Source organism: Kogia breviceps, chromosome 4 (genome assembly GCF_026419965.1).
Source record: "Kogia breviceps isolate mKogBre1 chromosome 4, mKogBre1 haplotype 1, whole genome shotgun sequence".
NCBI lineage: Eukaryota > Metazoa > Chordata > Mammalia > Artiodactyla > Physeteridae > Kogia > Kogia breviceps.
The window spans coordinates 16,132,665-16,155,326 of record NC_081313.1 but is presented as its reverse complement, the minus strand read 5'-3'; the positions used below and the strand labels follow the sequence as shown (position 1 = coordinate 16,155,326).

At 36.9% G+C, this 22,662-nt stretch overlaps 1 protein-coding gene across 4 annotated transcripts in view; it reads left to right on the top strand.

Annotated features, from left to right (window-relative positions):
• Positions 1 to 22,662, top strand: part of CDH18 (cadherin 18) — a 497,768-nt gene that overhangs the window by 240,358 nt on the left and 234,748 nt on the right. The window lies entirely within an intron of this gene.

Here is a 22,662-nt window from a genome sequence, read left to right as displayed (position 1 = left end):
AAGAGAAAGGTAGGAATGGGAGGGAAATACTAGTGAAGCTGACCCTTGAACTACATGGGTGTGAACTGCGTGGGTCCACTTATAGGATCCTCCTACACAAAGGCCAACCGTAATAGGTTATCCGTGGATTTTTGACTGCACAGGGGGTTGGTACCCCTAACCCCCAAGTTGTTCAAGGGTCAAACTGTATTCTTATATTCTTAAGTTCTTTTATGGAGACAAGTATGGTTGAAGGAGAAATATTTAATGCCTGAAAGTAGTGGAGAAAAGGGACAAAGCAGAGTAGGCTTTCAGTCTCATTTGTACCACAGTTCCACGCATAATTTCTGGTGAAAGAGTATGGCAAGCTTTAGGCTGAATATTGGAAATCATATTGTGTGTGTATGTGTGTGTGTGTGTGTGTGTGTGTGTGTATGAACTCATTGCGGAAAAACAAATACATAAAAATCATTATAATAGCATCTAATGCACATTGTAATATGAACATATGGAAGGTGATATAAAAGTTAGTGGAGGGGCTTCCCTGCTGGCGCAGTGGTTGGGAGTCCGCCTGCCGATGCAGGGGACGCGGGTTCGTGCCCCGGTCCGGGAAGATCCCACGTGTCGCGGAGCGGCCGGGCCAGTGAGCCATGGCCACTGAGCCTGCGCGTCCGGAGCCGGTGCCCCGCAACGGGAGAGGCCGCAGCAGTGAGAGGCCCGGAAAAAAAAAAAAAAAAAAAGTTAGTGGAGTGAGAAACTCACTTTATATTGTGGGCTTAAGAATGAGTGGTATTTGCACTGCCTCTAATTTTAGAAATCAAACAAACAAACAACAACAAACACTAGTAATGTGCTGCAGGACAGAACAGCAAATCATGGCAGTGGAGACAAATGCAGCCTGCTGTGTGTTTTTGTAAACAAAGTTTTACCAGAGCAAAGCCATGCCCATTCATTTAAATATTGCTTACGGTGGTTGGGCTTTGCAGGAGCAGCGTTGAGTTTGCAGCCAACACTATGGCTCACAAAGCCTAAAATATTTACTATGTTGCCTTTCACAGTAAAAGTTTGCCAACCTCTGTTGTAAGGGATTTTAGAGAAAGACCCTCTAATACTCTTGATAGACAGTCATCTGCTGATCCGGGGCAGTTAGTGTTTTGACAGCCCAGCTGATTATATACACATATACAAAAATATGGCATTTGTCACAAACAATAGGATCATGCTTCTTCTTCCCTTTAGGTAAATGCTGTTTGTTACCCTACGTTCAGCTTCCTCTTCCCTATTACTAAGAGAACTCAGTTTTGATCAGGGTGACACTGTGCAGAATTAAATATTCACCTCCTACCATACCTTTTCATCTAAGAATGACCCTGTGATGTAATTCTAGATACTAGGATGCTAAGCAGGGGCAATTAGGTGGAACTTCCAGGAAAGATATAGGTTTCCTGCCAAAAAATCTCAACTGGCATGCATATTTCACCCATCACCGTTTTCCTTTCAATTGTTGCCTAAGGCAGATGTGGTACAGAAATGTAGCAGCCACTTGCAACCATAAAGATGAAAGAAAGCCTGTTGCTTAAGTGCAGAAAGATAAAAGGGCCCGGAAGAATGAGCCATTACAGAACTGATGCACCTGCTCTGGTCTGCAAATCCCAAGAGCCTTCTTAAGAAAGTGAATCTCATCTTTTTAAGCTATCGAGTTGGATTTCAGATACATGCAGCTGCACTGAATCTGAATTGATAGTTGGACAAATTCTAGGTTTCAACATGAACCCAATCACCAAAGAGTTGAACCTAATACTGAATCCAGAGGAGTTCGGTGAGTAAGGTTTTAGCATCAGAAAAGAAACAGTGATGCCAGTTTCTGTTAAGTGGCTTGATTGGGGATTGATACAGAAAATCATCCCTCCTTTCCATTCCTACTATGTAATTGCGATGCTAGATGATTTTGCTATGGCACCAGTATTTCTTTCTGCATGTGGTGAAGCTAACCGTTGATTTCAGATATCTAAATCATGTTTCCTATCAACTGTAGGTAGGATCCATAGAAGTTCTGATGAGTGGATAAAATGACTACAATCAAATAAACACAGGGAAATTACGTTAGCAGGAGATTCTTAGAAAAAATAAACACATGTTAATTATACAAAAAAATCTCAAATTTCACTAGTAATTTAAGAAACCACGAAGGAGAAGGAGATAGCAATGTTCACCTACCAAGTATGCAAAGTTGATTTTTCACAAAATTGTTAATGTGCAGAACCTTTAGCAGAAAGGTTGATTTTCATAGTTTTTTGGAGGGTAATTTGGCAATGTCTATCCAAATCTTTAAAAGAACATATATCTATTGTAGAAATCTATTTTATAGATATACTGACATGGTTATGCAAAGATATAAAAGGAAGGATGCCCATTATAGTATTGTTCACAATAGTGAAAAATAGAAAACACACTTAAAGTACACTAATAAACAAGTTCGCAAATGAATGATTCTTCACATACTGATACCCTAGGCAGCCTTAAAATGAATGAATTTAAACTGTGTATGCTGACATTCAAAGATCCAGAGTATTTTAGTGAGAAAAATGTTTTCAGAAATCCATGTGGAATAGAATCCACTTTATTTTTAAAAATAAATATGAGTTACAGAATATGCATACACATACATAAGAAGTATCTGAAGGAGACACACACATACACAGGTAAAAGTGATTACTTCTACAAAGAGGGTTGCAGGTTTATTTGGTATGAGAGAAGTACATTCTTCTTTATTAAAATAATATATACATGTTATTTATGAAATGATAATGAAAAGTAAAATATAGATTTGTGAAAATAGACATTAATAATATTTACATTTATAACTAAAGCAGTTCCCAATACTAATAATAGCTAACAATAGTGTGATAGGGGACAACAAAATTTTCGCAACAGAAGGTGACCGATAAGATCATTGTTTTTACCATATACACATTAACTGAGTTTTGAATCATCCAGTCTTTTAAAAAAAACTGTATCCTTTAATCTCTCCAATTCTTTCTGGAAAGAAGGAGAGAGAGAGTGAAGGCATTTAATGTGCTAAGAAATGTGATAGTGGCTAGTAATAAAACGGTAAATAAAACAAGGCCCCTAATTTTGAGCAGGCTGCAGACATGTAAACAGAAAATTTCAATATGGCGTTTGATAAGCAAAAAAATAGAGCGCCCGTACAGTTGGACTGGGAGCCCTGCTTGCAGACTAGAGGAGACATCCTCTGAATCTTATATAATGTATGGGGCTTTTTCAGTTAGACAGGAGAAAAAAAGTGCATTTTACATAGAGGGCACGTGATAAAAAACACTCCTCTCTCTTCCCTGTGGGGTTGTGTAGTTTAGAGCGTGTGTGTGCGTGTGTGCATGCGCGCCTGCTTGTGTGATTAAGGCGGCATGAGCAGGCTCATCGTGCAGATGATGGATTCCCTATAGAGCTTTGCAAAATGTGATATGAGAATACAGAGGGGGCAAGAGAAGGCAGCACCAGGGACCTCTTATGTGTGCACGTTTTTATCAGATGACTGTTTCTTGTATATCCATTGCTAAGAAATGGTCGTGGAGCCCTCCGAGTAGTTTCTGGGTGTTATATTGCCAGTGAGAAAAGCATAATGTGGTAGTATATTTCTGTCAGTGAGCAATAACAAGCAGACAAAGTCTGTGGCATCCTGGATGTTTTCCAAAAGAAAGATGCAAAATAAACTGAAGTGGTTTTTTTTTTTTTTTTTTGCGGTACGCGGGCCTCTCACTGTTGTGGCCTCTCCCGTTGCGGAGCACAGGCTCCCGGACGCGCAGGCTCAGCGGCCACGGCTCACGGGCCCAGCCGCTCCGCGGCATGTGGGATCTTCCCGGACCGGGGCACGAACCCGTGTCCCCTGCATCGGCAGGCGGATTCTCAACCACTGCGCCACCAGGGAAGCCCCTGAAGTGGTTTTTGATGCATGTTTTAAAATAAGGTTTTTCTTTATCTCTTAGATTTACATACGCCATGTAATTTCAGCTATTATCTGGGGAATCATATCCCCCTAGAAGAGTTTTGCAACCTTTCCACTATTGACATTTGGGACTGGATAATTCTTTGCTATGGGGGCTATCCTGTACATTGTAGGATGTTCAGTAGCGTCCCCGGTCTCTCTACTCATTAGATTTCAATAGAATCCCTCCCACGGCTGCCATATCGTGATGTCTTCAGACATTGCCCAAAGATCTCTGGAGGCCAAAATTGCTCTCATTTGAGAGTCACTCCCCTAAGAAACATGCAAAATAAAAGAAAGAAAAGATTGAAAAATAGAAACATGAATGGGAGAAAAGATATTTGTTAAATTTCGAGTCACTTCCAAAGAGAACCCCATGGTGTTGAAATGCTCATGCCATATATTTTGTGACCAATTCTATCTGCCCAGGTAAGCAATTTTCATGTTCAAGGAGTAGTTACCATATTTAAATGGATAACATTATGAAAACAGTGAGGAAAACCATTGAATAAAGTTAGGATATTTGTAACAGTGTGGCTACGTGAGAGTCATTGCGGTGCTTGTTTAAATCTGCCTGTTTTTGTAGCACTGATTGAGAAAAGGACCATTTGAATTATGATGGGTGTCTAGTAAGCTATTGGCTGTCACTTTGCTTTTTTAAAAACGTATCTAAAAATGTGATTGCCTTCAACAAAGTGAACATATGTGGACAGAATGAGATTATAATATTCTGGAGGGCAAATGTAACCTGATAGGACTATGAAAAGACTGGTACATATTTTATCAATACACACTTAACATTTTTTTTGTTTTCTTTTTTTCTCTGATATGTGGTTTATTATCATTCCAATCCTGATGACTTTACCACCTCCTACCAATTATTCTATAGAAGTACTTCTTTGATTTTCTGTATTTTTATTAAAAGTCTGTGTTTTTCAAAGAGGGCAGTAACCATGAGATGAAATTATTCCCTTTATGGAGTCAGTGTTCAGGTGCATGTGTGGCTTTTTGAAAATGAAGATAGAATGAATAAAATCTTATTTGTAAATAGCATTGCCATTCTCAGATGGAAAGGGAACAATTGTCTTAAGACCTTTAGTGGTATTATAATAATATATATTATTATCATAAAAAAGCTAGCAAAGGTTTTTTTTTAAAATTGATTATATTCATAAATCTCTTTTTAAAAAAAATAATAATTTTATCTCTTCTATTTGTGTGTAAGTAAACCCACATTTCTTCAATTCCAGTATTGCTTTTGCCTGGAAGCAGAAGTACAAATTTAAATTTGGTTGCATTGCAATCACCTTAAATTTTCAAAAAATTGCTTTATATATGGAAATTGTTTCAAAGAAAACCATGCCAGATCACAGTCTAATTTGCTTGAAAATAAATTTCACATCTTCTTTGTTTTTCACAGAAGCATATTTATAAGGAAATATATAAATCTCTACCTATTCTCTTCTATATGTTAATAAAATATACCAATAATTAAACATTATTTAAAAGCATTTTTAAAATTGTAACAGATTATAGGAATAATGTTTTTTAATTAATTGGAGAGAGAACAGAATATACTTTATGAAAATTATGAATATATAATTTATGAACTCTAATTTCAATGGAGTACTAACACTTAATTTGGCATATCCGGAGAAGATACAAAGTTTTACTCTATGACCCTTACATTCTGCAAGGTTCTTTGTCTTCGGAGATGTATTAAAATGTCCCCAATCTTTTTCATGTTTTTTTTTTTGTTCCCTTCCAACCTCTAAACCCCAGACCTGTTTCCATTTGCAGCTGTGTTCTTTGTTGCAAAGCAACAAGAAGAGACACCAGCTGTGCTTATTTTATTGTGTTGCTTGTTGGGGAACTAATTTAATTCTTCCCAAACATCTTGGGAGCTTCACCTGGATATCTTCCAGGATTCTAGTAGCCATTTTATAATTATTGCCCTGGGGCATAACTTCAGAATGAGATAATTTCAGTAGAGTGAAGCTGACACTGCAATTCTACGTGGTAGATTAGAGTGCATATGAAGAATCACATAGAGCAAGTGGTGAATCATACACTGGACAAAATTTTCTAAGATTCATAAGTTTTTTCTTCTTAACTTCCTTCTCATAACTTTTCTTCTGTATCAGTTAGCTTTTGTTTTGTAACAAACCAAGCCACAATTTACTGGCTCAGAATATCATTCATTGTACATGGACCATCAGAAAGAGAAATTAAGAAAACAATCCTGTTTACAATAGCATCAAAAAGAATAAAATACTTTGGAATAAATTTAACAGAGGAGGTGAAAGATCTGTACACTGAAAACTATAAGACACTGAGGAAAGAAATTGAAGGAGACCAAATAAATGGAAAGATAGTCTGTGTTCATGGATTGGAAGAATATTGTTAAGATGTCCATACTACCTAAGGTAATCTACAGATTTAATACAATCCCTATGAAAATCACAATGGTGTTTTCCACATAAATAGAACAAACAATCCTAAAATTTGTATGGATCCTCAAAAGACCCCAAGAAGCTACAGCAATCATGAGAAAGAATAAAGCTGGAGGCATCACACTTCCTGATTTCAAACTATATTATAAAGCTGTAGTGATCAAAACAGTACAGTACTGGCATAAAAACAGACACATAGATCAATGGATCAGAATAAAGAGCCCAGGGCTTCCCTGGTGGCGCAGTGGTTGAGAATCCGCCTGCCGATGCAGGGGACACGGGTTCGTGCCCCAGTCCGGGAAGATCCCACGTGCCGCGGAGCGGCTGGGCCCATGAGCCATGGCCGCTGAGCCTGCGCGTCCGGAGCCTGTGCTCCCCAACGGGAGAGGCCAATAGCAGTGAGAGGCCCGCGTACTGCAAAAAAAAAAAAAAAAAAAAAGAATAAAGAGCCCAGAAGTACCCATGTATATATAGTTAATGAATTGATGACAAAAGAACTAAGAATATATAGTGAGGAAAGTATAGTCTCTTCGATAAATGGGGTAGGGAAAACTGAGTAGCTACATGCAAAAGAATGAATCGGGATCCCTATCTTACACCATAGACAAAAATCAACTCAAGATGGATTAAAGACTTGTTGAATGTAACACTTGCAACCATAGAACTCCTAGAGGAAAACATAGTGGGTAAACTCCTTGACATCAATCTTGGCAACGACTTTTTAAGTTTGACACCAAAAGCAGAAATAAACAAGTGGGACTTTAGAAAGTTTCTACACAGCAAAGGAAACCATTGACAAAAAGAAAAGACAACCCATGAAATGGGGGAAATACTTCACATTCATTCTTAGGGCAGCATTTCAAGAGAGTGAGAGCAGAAGCTTCAAGGTTTTTGAAGAGAAGGCTCAGAAGTTCTACTACTCTACTTTTGCTGTATTCCATTACTGTACATCACTTGAAACAATATTCTGTAAATATTTATTGAATGATAATATGTCAGCCCTTTCCACTTACACTTATGTTTGGAGGAAAGAGTTTATAAAAATACAGCCTCCTAATTTTTTGAACATCATTGTTTGGATATCTGGTAAAAAGAGTTTTATTGCTTTATGGAGTAATGATTCTTTTTATTTTCTTGTAAATAATTACATTTGTTTTTTCAAGAAGGACCACAAAACCAATTTATTTTCTCACTTTTATTCAATGATTGATATGATCTAACAGATTGCATTTTATGCTACTTCAGATTCCTTAGTTTCTCCATTTACTTTTTATGAAAGTATACTAGACTTGGAATTCCTCAATAAAACTGATCAATGCATAATAGAAAGTACTTCACTGGAACAGATAAATTATTTCACAATAAGTTGGACCCAATTTACAAAAATTAAATCTCCACGTTATTTTTTGTTGTTGTTTTTGGCTGCACCATGGGACTTGCAGGATCTTAGTTCCCTGACCAGGGATTGAACCCAGGCCCTCTGCAGTGAAAGTGCAGAGTCCTAACCACTGGACTGCCAGGGAATTCCCAAATCTTCACGTAATGTTTTAAAAAATATATGCAAAAAATGTTTTTCATGTATCTGCTCCTCAGTGTAGGAAATGTGAATACAAAGCAAACCAATTAGTTTTGGCAATTCTAGATACAATTTATGTTCAAGTAAATGTAAAAAATATAATGGGTGAAATTTTCATAATGGCTAAAGGAACATTCTGGTGTATAAATTAGCCTTAGAACTTAACACTTCTCTTCATGGAGATAATGTCTTTTTTTTGAAAAATACAACTAAAAATTTTTACTACAACTGACCTTAGGGCATCCTGGGCTCATTACAGTGGTCCCCAACCTTTTTGGCACCAGGACTGGTTTCGTGAAAGACAGTTTTTCCATGGACCGGGGTGGGGGGGCTTGGGGGCTTGGGGGATGGTTCAGCTGGTAATGTGAGACACGGTTCAGGCAGTAATGCAAGCAGAAGCAGTTGGCAGCGATGGGGAGTGACAGATGAACCTTCATTCTCTCGCCCACCACTCACCTCCTGCTGTACATCCTAGTTCCTAACAGGCAGTGGACCAGTACCTGTCCATGGCCTGGGGGTTGAGGACCCCCAGCTTATATTTTATTGCTCACTACTTTATATTATACATTAATTTGAGCTTGTCTGATATTTTACTGATTTGTAGGTCCTTCACATTTTTTAATTATTTTATTTCTGTGTCATATGCACCTAACAAAGTATCACAAATGTAATAGTCAATAAATAAATAGACTCTATATGGAATAAAGACAAAATATACTTTTTATAGAGGTGAAGAGCTATTCCATGTGATTTTTTTCTGTATATTTATCACATAAATGTATAGATATAAAATTTTCTTATTAAAATAATTCTTAATATTTACAAAAATTTACTGATATTTTATATAAATTTATGGCCACTTTTGTTGTTTTTCTCCCTCTCCTTTCCCTTCCTCTCCTCTCCTCTCCTCTTCTTTCCTTTCTTCTTTCCTTTGTGGAGAAATAGACCAAACCAAAAATCTCAGACACTTGCCATTACTTAATTATCACTGATAATATTAATTAGTCTATGCTATTACCCCTATATTTTAATAAAGGCTCATAAATTGAAATTGCTGTGAAATATCATAAAATGAAAAATATGGGAATTCCCTGGTGGTCCAGTGATTAGAAGTCCGCACTTTTACTGCGTTGGGCCCGGGTTCAGGCCCTGGCCAGGGAACTAAGATCCCTCTAGCTATGCCAAAACAAAACGAAACCAAAAAAGCCTTGAGGCAGTCTTTCTGTCACTAAGCCTCTCTGAGTCTAGAATCACTGTCCTAAAATGAAGCAGCTATACATTCCCATCATTATATTTAAAAAAATATATATATATTTTAAAGTGTGAAATCATTGTATTAGAGCACATGCTCCTGAAATTTTCATTCTAAAAACTCATGTGCAATATATTCAACCTCACTTTTTTGGGTAGTTTTTGCCATTTTCTAGGAGTCAGGTATAGAGTGAAGGCATAGCAATCAGGTGTGGGGTGAATGTTCTGTGTTCAAGTATACAGAGAAGGCTCAGCATGAGGTATAGGGTAAAGGCCCAGCAAAGAGGTACAGAGTGAACATACAGGGATCAAGACTAGAGGAAGTCATCGTGACCACGCATAGAATGAAGGCACAGTGGTTAAGTATAAAGTAAACACAGTGCGTCAGGTATAGCAAGAAGGTATAGTGATGAGGTGTGACAGAAGGCAAAGTGATCAGGTAGAGAGGGATGGCACAGTGAGAAAGAGGAATGTTTGTTCCATCATAGATTCCTGCTGCCATCTACCAGATGTCTTTATTCCTTCTGTTTTTCAGGGCTCAGTCCTTGAGGGTCATAATTGCCTGCTGTCTGTCTTAATTGAGCGTCCTCTTGAGGTCCTTAAGTTTCTCTCAGCTAAATTTCATTTCCCACCTTAGTAAATGGAAAATATTTTCTTGCTCCCATACACTGGTAAGGAGAGAACTCTGTGAAGGTCGGTCTAGATCTTTTATGCTTTCACAAGTTAAGTGGCCCCTTTATTATTAAACATTTTATGGTCTTCATTACGCTGAGGTATGTTCTCTTTATATCTACTTTGTTCAGATTTTTTTAAGATAAGGGAGTGTTGAATTTTGTTAAACACTTTTCTGCATCTATTCATGTGACTTTAATTCTTCAAATTGTTAATACGTTATATCACATTGACTGATTTGCAAATATTAAACCATCCTTGCGCTCTTGGGATAAATCCCACTTGATCATGGTGTATGACCCTTTTAATGTATTGTTGAATTTGGTTTGCTAACATTTTGTTGAGGATTTTTACACCCATGCTCATCAGTGATATTGTCCTATATTTGTGTGTGGTGGGGGGCAGTGCTGTGTATGGGTGTGTGTGATTTTCCTCTCTGGTTTTGGTATCAGGGTGATGTTGACCTAGTGGAATGAGGAGTTCAGAAGCATATATTCCTCTTCAATTTTTTGGAATAGTTTGAGAATTTTATACATTAATTCTTCTTTAAATGTTTGGTAGAATTCACCTGTGAAGCTATCTGATCCTGGATTTTTGTTAGTTAGGTGTTTTTTTGATTACTGTTTCAATTTTGTTACTAGTGATCGGTCTATTCATATTTTGTACTTTTTCTTGATTCAGTCTTGAAAGATTGTATATATCTAGGAATCCATCTGTTTCTTCTAGGTTGGCCAATTTGTTGGCTTATAATTGTTTGTAATAATCTCTTATGATGCTATATATTTCTATGGTGTTGCTTGTAACTTCTCTTCCATTTCTGATTTTATTTGAGCATGTTCTTTTGTTTTCTTCATGGGTCTGGCTAAAGATTTATCAATTTTCTTTATCTTTTCAAAGAACCAGCTCTAAGTTTCCTTGAATTTTCTATTGTTTTACTAGTCTGTATTTCATTTGATTCTGCTCTGATCTGAATATTTCCTTTCTTCTACTAACTTTGGGCTTTGGTTTTCTTCTTTTTCCAGTTCCTTTAGGTGTAAGGTTAGATGGTTTATTTGAGATTTTTCTTATTTCCCGAGATAGGTCTTTATCACTACAAACTTCCCTCTTTGAACTGTTTTTGCTGTGTTCCATAGATTTTAGAACACTGTTTTTCCATTTTAATTTGCCTGGCTGTTTGTGAGGCCCAGCCATGACTTCTGTAGGCATGTTAGTGGGCAGGGCTGGTCCCCAGCTTGGCTGGCTTAGAAGTGTGATTGCAACTGCTGTGAGAGTGGTGATGAACTGGGCTGGCCCCAGCATGTCTGGCTGTGAGGCACCGCCACAACTGCTCATGTGCTAGGCTGGACCCCAGAGTGGGAGCTGCTTTAGAAAGACTCTGGTAGCAGCTGGGGACATTCACTGGATGGGGTAGGGTGGGAACTCCTTTGGAGGGGTGCTGGTGCCCGTCCGCAGGGGAACACCTGGGCAGGGCACATGGTGTTAACTAGGTTAATGCAGAGTAACAGAAATGGTGCCCACCAGTGCTGGGCCAGCTAGGTGAAAAGAGAGTAAAAAAAAAAAAAAATGGTGCCCACCAGCACTTCTGTCCCTGGAGAAAGTTTCACCTGCTCCCTGCTCCTTCACTACGTGTCCTAAAATTAGTCAATGAATCTCCTTCTCACATGACCCAGGCACATTTTAAGCCACTGCCTCTGCACTAGGACTTGGGGTGAGTAAGTTTGTATGTAAGGCCTTGGTTAGTGATGTATCAGTTTCCTCTGGCTCTCCTAGACGTAAGCCCCACTGGTTTTCAAATCCAAACATTATGGGGGCTCGTCTTCTCCATTCAGGTTTCCTAGGCTGGGGAGCACAGTGTGGCGCTCAGGCCTCAGGGAGGCCTCTGCAGTTGTGATGTCCTTCCCACTTGTGGATTGTCACACCAGGGGTATGGGTTTCACTAGACTGCATCTCTGCCCCTCCTATAGTCTCCATGTGGCCTTTTCTTAAATCCTTAGTTGTAGAAATTCTGTTCTGCTGGTCTTCAGGTTGTTCTCAGAGATAGTTGTTCTATATGTGCTTGTAGTTTTAGTGTGTCCATGGGAGAAGGTGAGCTGAGGATTTTCATCCTTTGCTATCTTGAACTGGACTTGGAGTTATCTACTATTAAATTTCAACTAATCAATCCTAATCTGACTTTGCCATTGACTTTCTTCATGGAAGAAAATTAGTATTGAATTTTTGGTAGCACACTGAACAATTGTTGGTAAAGGAATCATACAAGCCATGGTTCCATTTAACTAAGGCCATCACAATGGAATGTTTCCCCAGTCTCAGTGATGTGTTCAGTAGTGTAAGTCTAACTAAATGATCTCAGTAAATCTTCCACTGCTGTATCACACTGAAGTGCCATGAAATATTGGAAAAATTGTGCTCCCTCTGAAGGGGGCACTGCTTTGTAAGTTTATCACAGCATGGCATGTATATATGGCAAGGAAGAAGCAAACAGAAAAATAAGAACACGTGATGGCTTTTGTTTTACCCAACTGTTTGTGGAAAGTTGTTATCAGCAACAGAAAGAAGCTCAACTAGAAGAATCTAAGTGCACATCAGTAAACAATACGGAATATCAGGTAGCTGTGAAAATTATATTTACCAAGACATCGTGAACATTTCCATGCCATGTTCTGTTATTACAGAAAAATCTGCATAGAGTTCAGTTTAGTATGTACATAACTACAAGACAGACCTTTGAACGAGTGGAGAGAGTTATGAAAAGACATGTAAGACACTGCTATGATTGCTTTTCTTAAGGGAAATGGGACAGGAGGTATATTTTTCTTACTAAGATCATGTTTGACTTCTTTAATTTAAAATATTCTGTAAGATAAATACAATTAACAAAAAGAGATTGCTTTGAGTAGGAGTATTTCTGTATTGTCCTCTCAGCAAAGAGATGTAAGAGCACCAGTCTTGGAATTGCTTTGTAACTAAATTTACACTCTGTGTGATTAAAGCAGCTACTGACAAAGTCACAGAAACCTTGGTGATTCCAAGCAACATTTCATAAACCTCTTCCACCAGGTTTAATTTTCAGTCTTAAAAACATATATATACACACATATATATGCATATATATATATGTGTGTATATATGCACACACACACACATACACAAAATAACACATACACATTTTATAATAAAATTATGTATAATTATATATATATATATACATATATACTATAATAATAATATAACCAGCCTAGTGAGGCAATAAAACTCTGTGGTCTATACTTTGATTTACCTAATTGAGTGCTTTGCAAACACCTGTATGTACAGAACCAAAGTAACACACGTGTGATATATTTATGTTTGTATATGTTTGTATATTTTAAATATGTTTGTATATTTTAAATAATCTAGATCATATGTTTAAACAATTTGATCTTAGGAATTAGTTTTGGTATACATCAAGAGAGAAAACAGGAAGAAACATTGTATATAGATGAGCCAAAGAGCAAGAACTATAATTATAAAATATTTTATGTAACTGTATCATAAAGGCCATTTTCTCCAAACATTGTGTAGTATTTTCAACTCAAAAGAGTCATTTTCAGCAAAGTTCCACAGCAACATTGTAGAGGGTGGCAGTTCCGTAGACAGTGCCCCTGAGGGAGGATAACTTGACTCAAAGTAACACTAGCCCAACCATAGTTTGCAGTGTGAGTGAGAAATCAACTTTTATTGTTTAATGCCTCTGAAATGTAGGGATTGTTACTGCAAAATAATTTAACCCACCCTTTCTGATATTTCTCCCCTTGACACGTCAAAGAGGATATTCCAAAAGTATTTTGAAATACATAAGTATTTCAAAAAGAAATCATAATAACAAGATAGGGTGCCAATAGTGGATAAATCCAGAGATTCCAAAAATTCCAGAGCATTGAAAACATTAAAAATTAATTAATGGGGTAAAAGAGACAGATCAAATTTACAGGCCTAAACACTAAAGGTGAAAACTGTTCTGCCCCCAAATCCCCTGTAAATACAAAAAAACAGAGGAAGTCACTTGGGCAACTTATTAAAGATTTCAAAGCAAGGAATAATTTTTTCAACCTATTCTGTACATACAAAGAAAATGTGTTTTTATTATACCATTAAAGCCTTTGATTTTGGTTTGGTTTGGTTTGGTTTGATTTTTCCTAAGGATGGCTCACATAGGGGTATTGTGACATAAGGATGAAGCAGAAAATAGCTTCCAGTAAACCAGAAAACCTACATAAAAGGGGAACAAAAAAGAATAAAAGAGCTCTTACCAGTAGGTGAATATCACAAAGTCCTTGCTTCTGATGCAAACGACTCCTCCCTGTGGGGACACAAGAGTCCTTGATCTGCCTGGAAATATATGAACCCACTCTGCTATACTTATTAAGATGTAGCACTCCAACTTGACAGGGGAAACATCAAATCCATTTTTAAAACTTCTATTTTAAATTTTATGTTTTCTGCTTTATTGAGGTGTAATTGACAAATGGGAACTGCATATATGTAAGGTGTACAACCTTACATATATGTAAGGTTGATGTTTTGATGTATGTGTACATTGTCAAATGATCACTATGGTCAAGCTTATTAACATATCTATCACCTCACATAGTTACCATTTTCTGTTTTCCTTCCTTTTTTTAATGTGTGTGTGTATGTAGTGAGAAGACTTAAGATCTACCCTCTTAGCAAATTTCAAGTATGCAATACAGTATTGTTTACCGTCGTCACTTTGCAGTACATTAAATCTACAAAACTCATTCATCTTGCATAACTGAAACTTTGCATCCTTTTTCAACATCTCATTTTCTCTCTCCCTGCCCTACCCCTGGCAGCCACCATTGTATTCTGTTTTGGGAGTTCGAATATTTTAGAGTCCATATATAAGTAAGATAATGCAGTATTTTTCTTTCTGTGTCTGGCTTATTTTCCTTAGTATAATGCCCTCCAGGTTCACCCGTGTTGTTGCAAATGGCAGGATTTCCTTCTTATTTTAAGGCTGAAATATAGCTATATCTGTATCACATTTTCCTTATCTATTCATCTCTCCGTGGACATTTAGGTGTTTCTAATGACCTCAAATTTTAAATTAAAATGAAAGAACAAATATTAGGGCAAATAAAATGTTGCTGCTTTTAATAGTAGATCTGGTAGGAGTAGGTATGGGACTAAGACATAAAGAGGATTTTAATTTTATATCTGTATTGTTATGTTTTATTTTGGTTACTGTAAAATATGGAGACTGTGCATTAAAATATTTTAAAATCAATTTTTCAGCTAACTGGTAAAAAAGAAATTGAAATTATTGTATTTCCTCAATGATTGATATTCATGACTGAATGTCAGTTGTTTATGTGACTGGATATGTACATATATATTTACATAAATATGTATATATAACATATAGCATATACTTTATAATCTTCTATTAAACACTTCTGAAAATTCATTGCAACTTTTGTGAAAGAAGGACAAAATATTTCTGTCCCTGGTATTCTGTTTGGTAGTAATTGTTTCACAGTTTATTGGTTTTGATTTTATTTCTGCTTTTGTTTTTATCATTGAATGAAAATTCAGCTTAAATAACAGTGTGTTATTCATAAAAATGCTGAACATGTTAATAACTTTTATTTTTAATGGAATATTTGTAAAGCATGAGCATTAAAGCAACTTATAGATACAAATTCTAATTTTTGATAAGAAATTGATATAAAATCAGCAATTTTGCAATGGACTTGATTATCACACATGCTAAATTAGGAAATACTTTAAGAAGTATTGAATTACTATTCCTCTATATCTGTAAATAAATAGATTGATAGATAGAGGAGTATATATATGTATGAATTTTCCTCCACATTAAAAACATTCTCCCTGAAAGTCTCATTTTAAAATTTTGCATAAAAAAGACAGCTCTCCAAATGATATATTTGTCACATTCCAATATGTTAAGTAATGTCAAGTTATTGAATGTAAAGAACACCCAGATTCTCATTTGAAAGTAGTAACTATATTAGAGTCAAGTACAGAACCTAATCTTTATATTTGGCAAAGTATAGTCATTATCCAGAAAAGAAATGAAGGATACTTGGGGATAAACTTGTTAATACCTTCTGTATGCATTGGAGCGTAATCAGGAAAATCAAATCCACTGTCATTTAGTTCAATAGAAGGGACTGAGTCTGTGGAACAAGTTACAAAAATGGTAGGAGAAATGAAAAGCCAAATGGTGAACTCTGAGGCAACCACTGAAGGAATTGAGCATCCTTATGGCTGGGAGGGTGGTGTTACCTGACCCGAGGAGCTGGGTTTTAGTGGACAGACATGGGAAACACTAATCAATGTCAATGACAGGTGTTAGATTCCTACAAACAGCAGAACAGGGTAGGGGTAGGAGAGTAATGTGAGAGCAACATGCAAAAGGATTTAGTATATATGTAAGACTGGTAGGGATAGGATAGTCAAGTCACTTTGTACTGCAACCATTTACTCTGTACCGAAATCAAGAGAATTGTGAGCATTCTATAAGGCTACAGAAGAGTACATCACTGTTATCGACATTTGGAGATTTCTTCCCCCTAAGTATTTTATATACAGCCTCTGCTGACAAAATATATTTACTGACTTGGCCTTTGGCTATGGTGTATGTGGGGTGAAATATAATGCTGCCTCTCTACAAGTAGATGCATCTGGACAGCCATTACATACCACCAAGGAAACAGACAAGAACAAGGCAGAAGATCTTGTAACTATTCACACTCAACAGATCATGACTGAATGGAGCGCTGACGTATATGGGAAAGAATATCACAGCAAAACAGATAGGACCAGCTTGAATTCTGCCTTCTCGAATTGTTAACTATATAACTTTTATGTACCTCGATGCTCCCATCTGTAAAATGGCATTGGGTGTAATTTTCTCAATATATTTATCTTATTATTAAATTAAATGACATATAGCAGAGGGATCCCACATTACTGGCACTAAATACATATTTTTTCCTTAATTTTATTCATTTATGGAATATGATAAAAAGTTTACTTGAGTAAATGTCAAATCTCACATTTGGTAATTCCATTAAAAGGATCCAATTGAAAGAACACAGAAACTAACAATAGCTGTGATTGAAAATATACAATTAGAATAGTGAATTCTGCTGTTACCCAGATGTTTCATAAGTGTACTTGCAGAGGATTTTTTTTAATCCAGTGACTCTTGTGTGAATACTCAAGGCTTTACAAGATTACACAATGACTGGAATACTGTGCTATTTCTCTGTTGGTGAAATGACAGTCCTCCTGTGAGGAATGAAATTTAAGTTGTATCTTGATGACTATTACTTTTTCACAGTCCCTGGAAAAATCTTCTGGGAATTAAGCACTAAGAGATTCCTTCAGAGAGATACTCTCAGCCTCCATAAATCTCCAGCTTATTTTTACTTAGAGTTCCTGCTCAATGTAAATTCACTTGAGATTTTAACAGAGCTGTGAACCCTGACAAGTCATGCATAATGATTTTCAATCTCAGAGAATATTTGTTTGGTATTAAAATGCCTTATTAAATATTGCAAATTGATCTTCGGAGACTTTCGGGAAAGTCCCCTCTGTTTCTCATTGATAAGTAATGTTACAAAACGTGTGCTGTTTATAAAACAGTAGTACAAAAAGAAACCACATGGAAAGACTGACACAGGTCAGTCCCAAAAGGAAACAAGACAAGTTTTATTGTAGAAAAGAGATCTTGAAAGCTTTTGTATGTACTTGAACCTTTTCAGATTTGTTTCAAACATCAGCTGAGAGGCTCTAATCCCTAGCACGGGATTAGCTAAGTGTGCGCCATAGGAAATATTTAATGTGAAAATATTGTACACTAAATAGCCGATGAAACTTCAAGATGCAATGTTTCTGTGGTTATTGTTTCTAATGAAAACAGTTGGAAAAATTAAAAGCGCTATATAGCACTTTAAAAGTTTTCTTTGATTGGAAGCCAGTTATGTGGGGAAGGGACTGTTGGTTTAATATCTATTGACCAAATCCATATAATAATTTCCAGAGAAAATTAGATTCTTATTTTAATATTCTAGTGGAATCATGGACTTTTAGGTATCTTTACGTAGTTTTCTTTGGAAATCTAGCACTGTAGAGGATAATAATTTTCTCTTTTCTATTATGTACACAGTTAGGGCCCATAGCATGAATAAAGGAATTGAATTGTCCAATGTGGGATACTTTTCTCAGACAGAGATATATCCATACCGATAATTTCTTTTTCACTTAAACTTTTAACCAGGAATAAAAAAGTCTTTATTAAAATGACCAATGGAACTAATTCATTTACTTAGAATGCTAATAGGTGGATGACTAGTAATGCCTAATATTCAGAAAAATAATTAAATACCATTAATTCCTACTTAATTTAATTTTATCTACTTGTGAGATTAACTTTTGATTTTATCTCCTTTTTGATGTATCTGGCATCAAATAGTCTAGGATATTATCAATCATTTTTTTCTTGCCTTGTAACTTTAGACTCTTGTCCAGAGTCAAAGAACAACCATAAATTCTGAGAATAAATGTCACTTCCTTCCACTGCAGCCCTAGCACAATGTATCAGTTTGCTAGAGCTGCTTGCACCAAAGGACCACAAACTCCGTAGCTTAAACAACACGTTTATTGTATCACTGTTCCTGAAGGCTAGATGTCTCTGAGGTCAACGTATCAGCAGGGCCATGTTCCCTCTTCAAGCACTGGGGAAGCATCTGTTCCAACCCTGTCCTCCAGCTTCTAGTGCTTTGCTGGCAGTCTTTGACTTACCTTGGCTTGTGCAAGTATGACCTTGATCTCTGCCTTCATCTTCACATAATGTACTTCCTGTGTGTGTATGTGTGTGTGTGTGTCTGTCTGTCTGTCTCCCTCTAAATTTCCTGTTTTTATAAGGACACCAGTCATGTTAGGGTAGGGGCCCAAACTACTGCAGTGTGACTTCATCTTAATTAATCACATCTATAATGACCCTATTTCCTAATAAAATCACCTCTTAAAGAACTGGAGTTCAGAAATTCAACATATGAACTTTGAGGGAAAACAATCCAACTCATAACACACACCCTAAGGTGTTTTATGTTTTTATTATTTATATATTTCTAATTTTTTTAAAAAAGACTTTTTTTCCTTAATGTAAAAGAACTTCCAAAAGCACCAATGGTTCTTAAAATGTTCCCATCAAACCTTCAAATAAACAAGAAAATAAAATAAGTATAATGTTTTCCTTTTGGTTTAGAACTCCTTGGTAGGGAATCTTTGAACAATTTATTTTCTACCCCTGCTATTTAACTCACTCCTGCTGTATTCTGGGGCAGGTTGCTTTTTGGTTGAGTTGTGCTGTGCATATACCTATGCTCCCTTCAACCAGCAATCTGTTTACTCAAAGTGGCAGACTGATACCTTCAGATGCCACCAAATACAATGATAGAGGTAATTTACTGTTCTTTACTTTTACACACAAATAGAATTGCCCACTACCCTTGAGACCAATGGTACAGAGGTGTCTGTGATTGATAATGACCATATTTTTTGACCATGCTAGAGAGTTAGTATATTTTCTTTCTCTCCTCTGGAACTCTTTTCTGCTCTGCCCACTTCTTTTCAGTACTTTAAACCATCACTTCATCAACACCACCATACTACCTTTATTTCTTTTCTTCCTCCTATTCTCCTTTTTCTTTTTTTTTTTTTTTTTTTTGCGGTATGCGGGCCTCTCACTGTTGTGGCCTCTCCCGTTGCGGAGCACAGGCTCCGGACGCGCAGGCCCAGCGGCCATGGCTCACGGGCCCAGCCGCTCCGCGGCATGTGGGATCCTCCCGGACCGGGGCACGAACCCGTGTCTCCTGCATCGGCAGGCGGACTCTCAACCACTGCGCCACCAGGGAAGCCCCTCTCCTTTTTCTTTATTACATTTGTCACTCCACTCATGCATCAGAGCTTTCACTTAATAAACCTGGGCTTTTAAACACAGCTCAAGCCAAGCAGAGCATCTTTCTTTCCTGTGGTGGTCCAGCCTGTCACAGTAAATGACGTGTGATCTTGCACTATTTGCCTTTCCCAGTTTTCTTCGTGGAATGGTTGCTTTGGGGCTACGGTTTATACATTAAAATTATTTAGACCTAAATCACTATTGTAAGGCCACAGCAAGTTTTAAAACCTGAGCATTTTATAACTGTGGTTTCTTAAAAGATGGCCATTATTTTACTGCTTTCTATCTATACTTTATTTTTTTTTTTTTGAATCCTAGTAATTCTTTTATGCCCGGTGTGGCCAGCATTTTTCCTCTAAGATTAAAGGTTTGACTGGTATAATTTTATAACATTTTAACCATAGTATGGACTTTTTTACACATTTTAGAGTCTGATGTGGGTACCTACTAGAGATTTTCATTTCTTCAATGAGGTACCAAATGAAAATGCCTCCCTCCTAAGCCAACATTTTTGGGTAAATATCTACCTACTGGTATTCTCTGAACAAGTTGGAAAGATGAATATGGATATGGAACATGTATTGAGACGTCACAGAAGAAGTCTTTAATGTTCTATAGTAATTATTATACTTAGTCATGGAAGAGGTAGTCTACATGTGACTAGCTCTGGAAAGTTTATCAAGCCAGAAATCATAGTGCTATAATGAGAAAAATTATGGTACACATCCAAGCCCAAATAAGGCTCTCTAAGAATGGACTAACAGTGAAGCAAGAAGATATACATTTTAAACTTTAAAATTTGAGGTCATCATAGGTTCACATGCATTCATGAGAAATGATATAGAGATTTCTTGTACCCTTTACCCAGTTTTACCCCATGCTAACATCCTGCAAAATATCCAATATAAAACAATATCATGGGCTTCCCTGGTGGCGCAGTGGTTGAGAATCCGCCTGCCGATGCAGGGGACACGGGTTCGTGCCCCGGTCCGCGAAGATCCCACATGCCGCGGAGCGGCTGGGCCCGTGAGCCATGGCCGCTGAGCCTGCGCGTCCGGAGCCTGTGCTCCTCAACGGGAGAGGCCACGACAGTGAGAGGCCCGCATACCACCAAAAAAAAAGAAAAACAATATCATAACCAGGTTATTGACATTATTTACCAATTTTATTTAAACTTCCCTAGTTTTACCTGTGTGTGTATGTATATGTTTAGTTCACACGTATCCATAATCAAAATACTGAACAATTCCAGCATCATCATTATCTCTCATGTTGCCCTTTTACGACCAAACCCACCCCTTTCCACGACTGTGGCAACTACTAATCTGTCATCCATTTCTAAAATTGCATCACTTCAAGGATGTTAAATAAATGGAATCATACATTATATAACCTTTGAGGATTGTCTTTTCCCCTCCTGGGTATGATTCCCTGAAGATTTATCCAAGTTAGTGCATATATTAATATTCTGTTCATTTTTATTGCTAAGTAGTATTCCATAGTAATACTGTACCATGGTTTGTTTAACCATTTTCCCATTGAAGGATATCTGGGCTTCTTCCACTTCGGTGCGACTAAGAATAATGTTGCTGTGAATATTTGTAAATAGGCTTTTATGTGAGGGTATAATTTTATTACTCTAGCATAAACGCCCAAGAGTACAATTTACTGGATTGTATGGTAAATGTATGTTTGTTTATTTAAGAATTTTCTAAACTTACGTTTCCACCAGCAGTGTATGAGAGGCCTAATTTCCTGCCAGAATTTGGTGTCACCATTATGTTCTATTATCCACAATTAGAAATTTCTCTTAGGTATAACACTGTCCTTTTCTTCTGAGTGTGCATAATTACTAGTTATATTTTTGCTTAGCATCTCAATGTAAAAATACTACTTAGAGCATGGCATTTTATTAAAAATCTATATACAGTCTTCCCTCAGTATCTGCAGGGAATTGGTTCCAGGACCCCCGTGGACACCAGATCCTGCAGATACTCAAGTCCCATAGCTGGCCCTCCATATCCATATCCGTGGGTTCCATATCCAGAAATTCAACCACTGCAGATCATAACATAGTACACAATCAGCAGTTGGTTGCATTCGTGGATGTGGAACCATATATATGGAGGGCCAACTGTACATTTATGTTCTACTAAAAAGGATTGTCAAATGAACTTGGCATACTAAGTGTATTAACTTTTCTAGGATCCTTTGAAGGTACAGAAAAAGTTTTGCTTAAAGTTGTGTCTGAATTCCAACATAGAAGTAAAAACTTTGTAGTTAAGTAGATATTAAAACCTTAGTAGGTGTGTCAGACCTAAATCATAGACTTAATTTCTAAAATTAAAAATTGAAAATTGTCAGTACCCCTAGCATTGTTCAAGTCAACTGTACACTCTCAAAATACTTTTGATTTTTATCCCCAGTTAACACCTATTTGATTCTTGAGCATTGACCCAACCCGACGCTGATTATGTGAGGGTTATAAAAGACCCTTTATAATGGTATCAGCATATAAAGAATCACATTAAACTATCTGAAACTGAACACTCCATTCTGGGCTCTCATTTAGGACAATTAGTGGCACGGAAAGAAAGCAGGGACAGTGTTTGAGAGACAAATCTAAGAAATACAAGAAATTATCACTCTCCATAAATATTTCAGCATTACCTTTTTCTGTGTACAAATTAATCATATGTTTAATGCCATCACACACTAAAATTTGTTTTCCTGA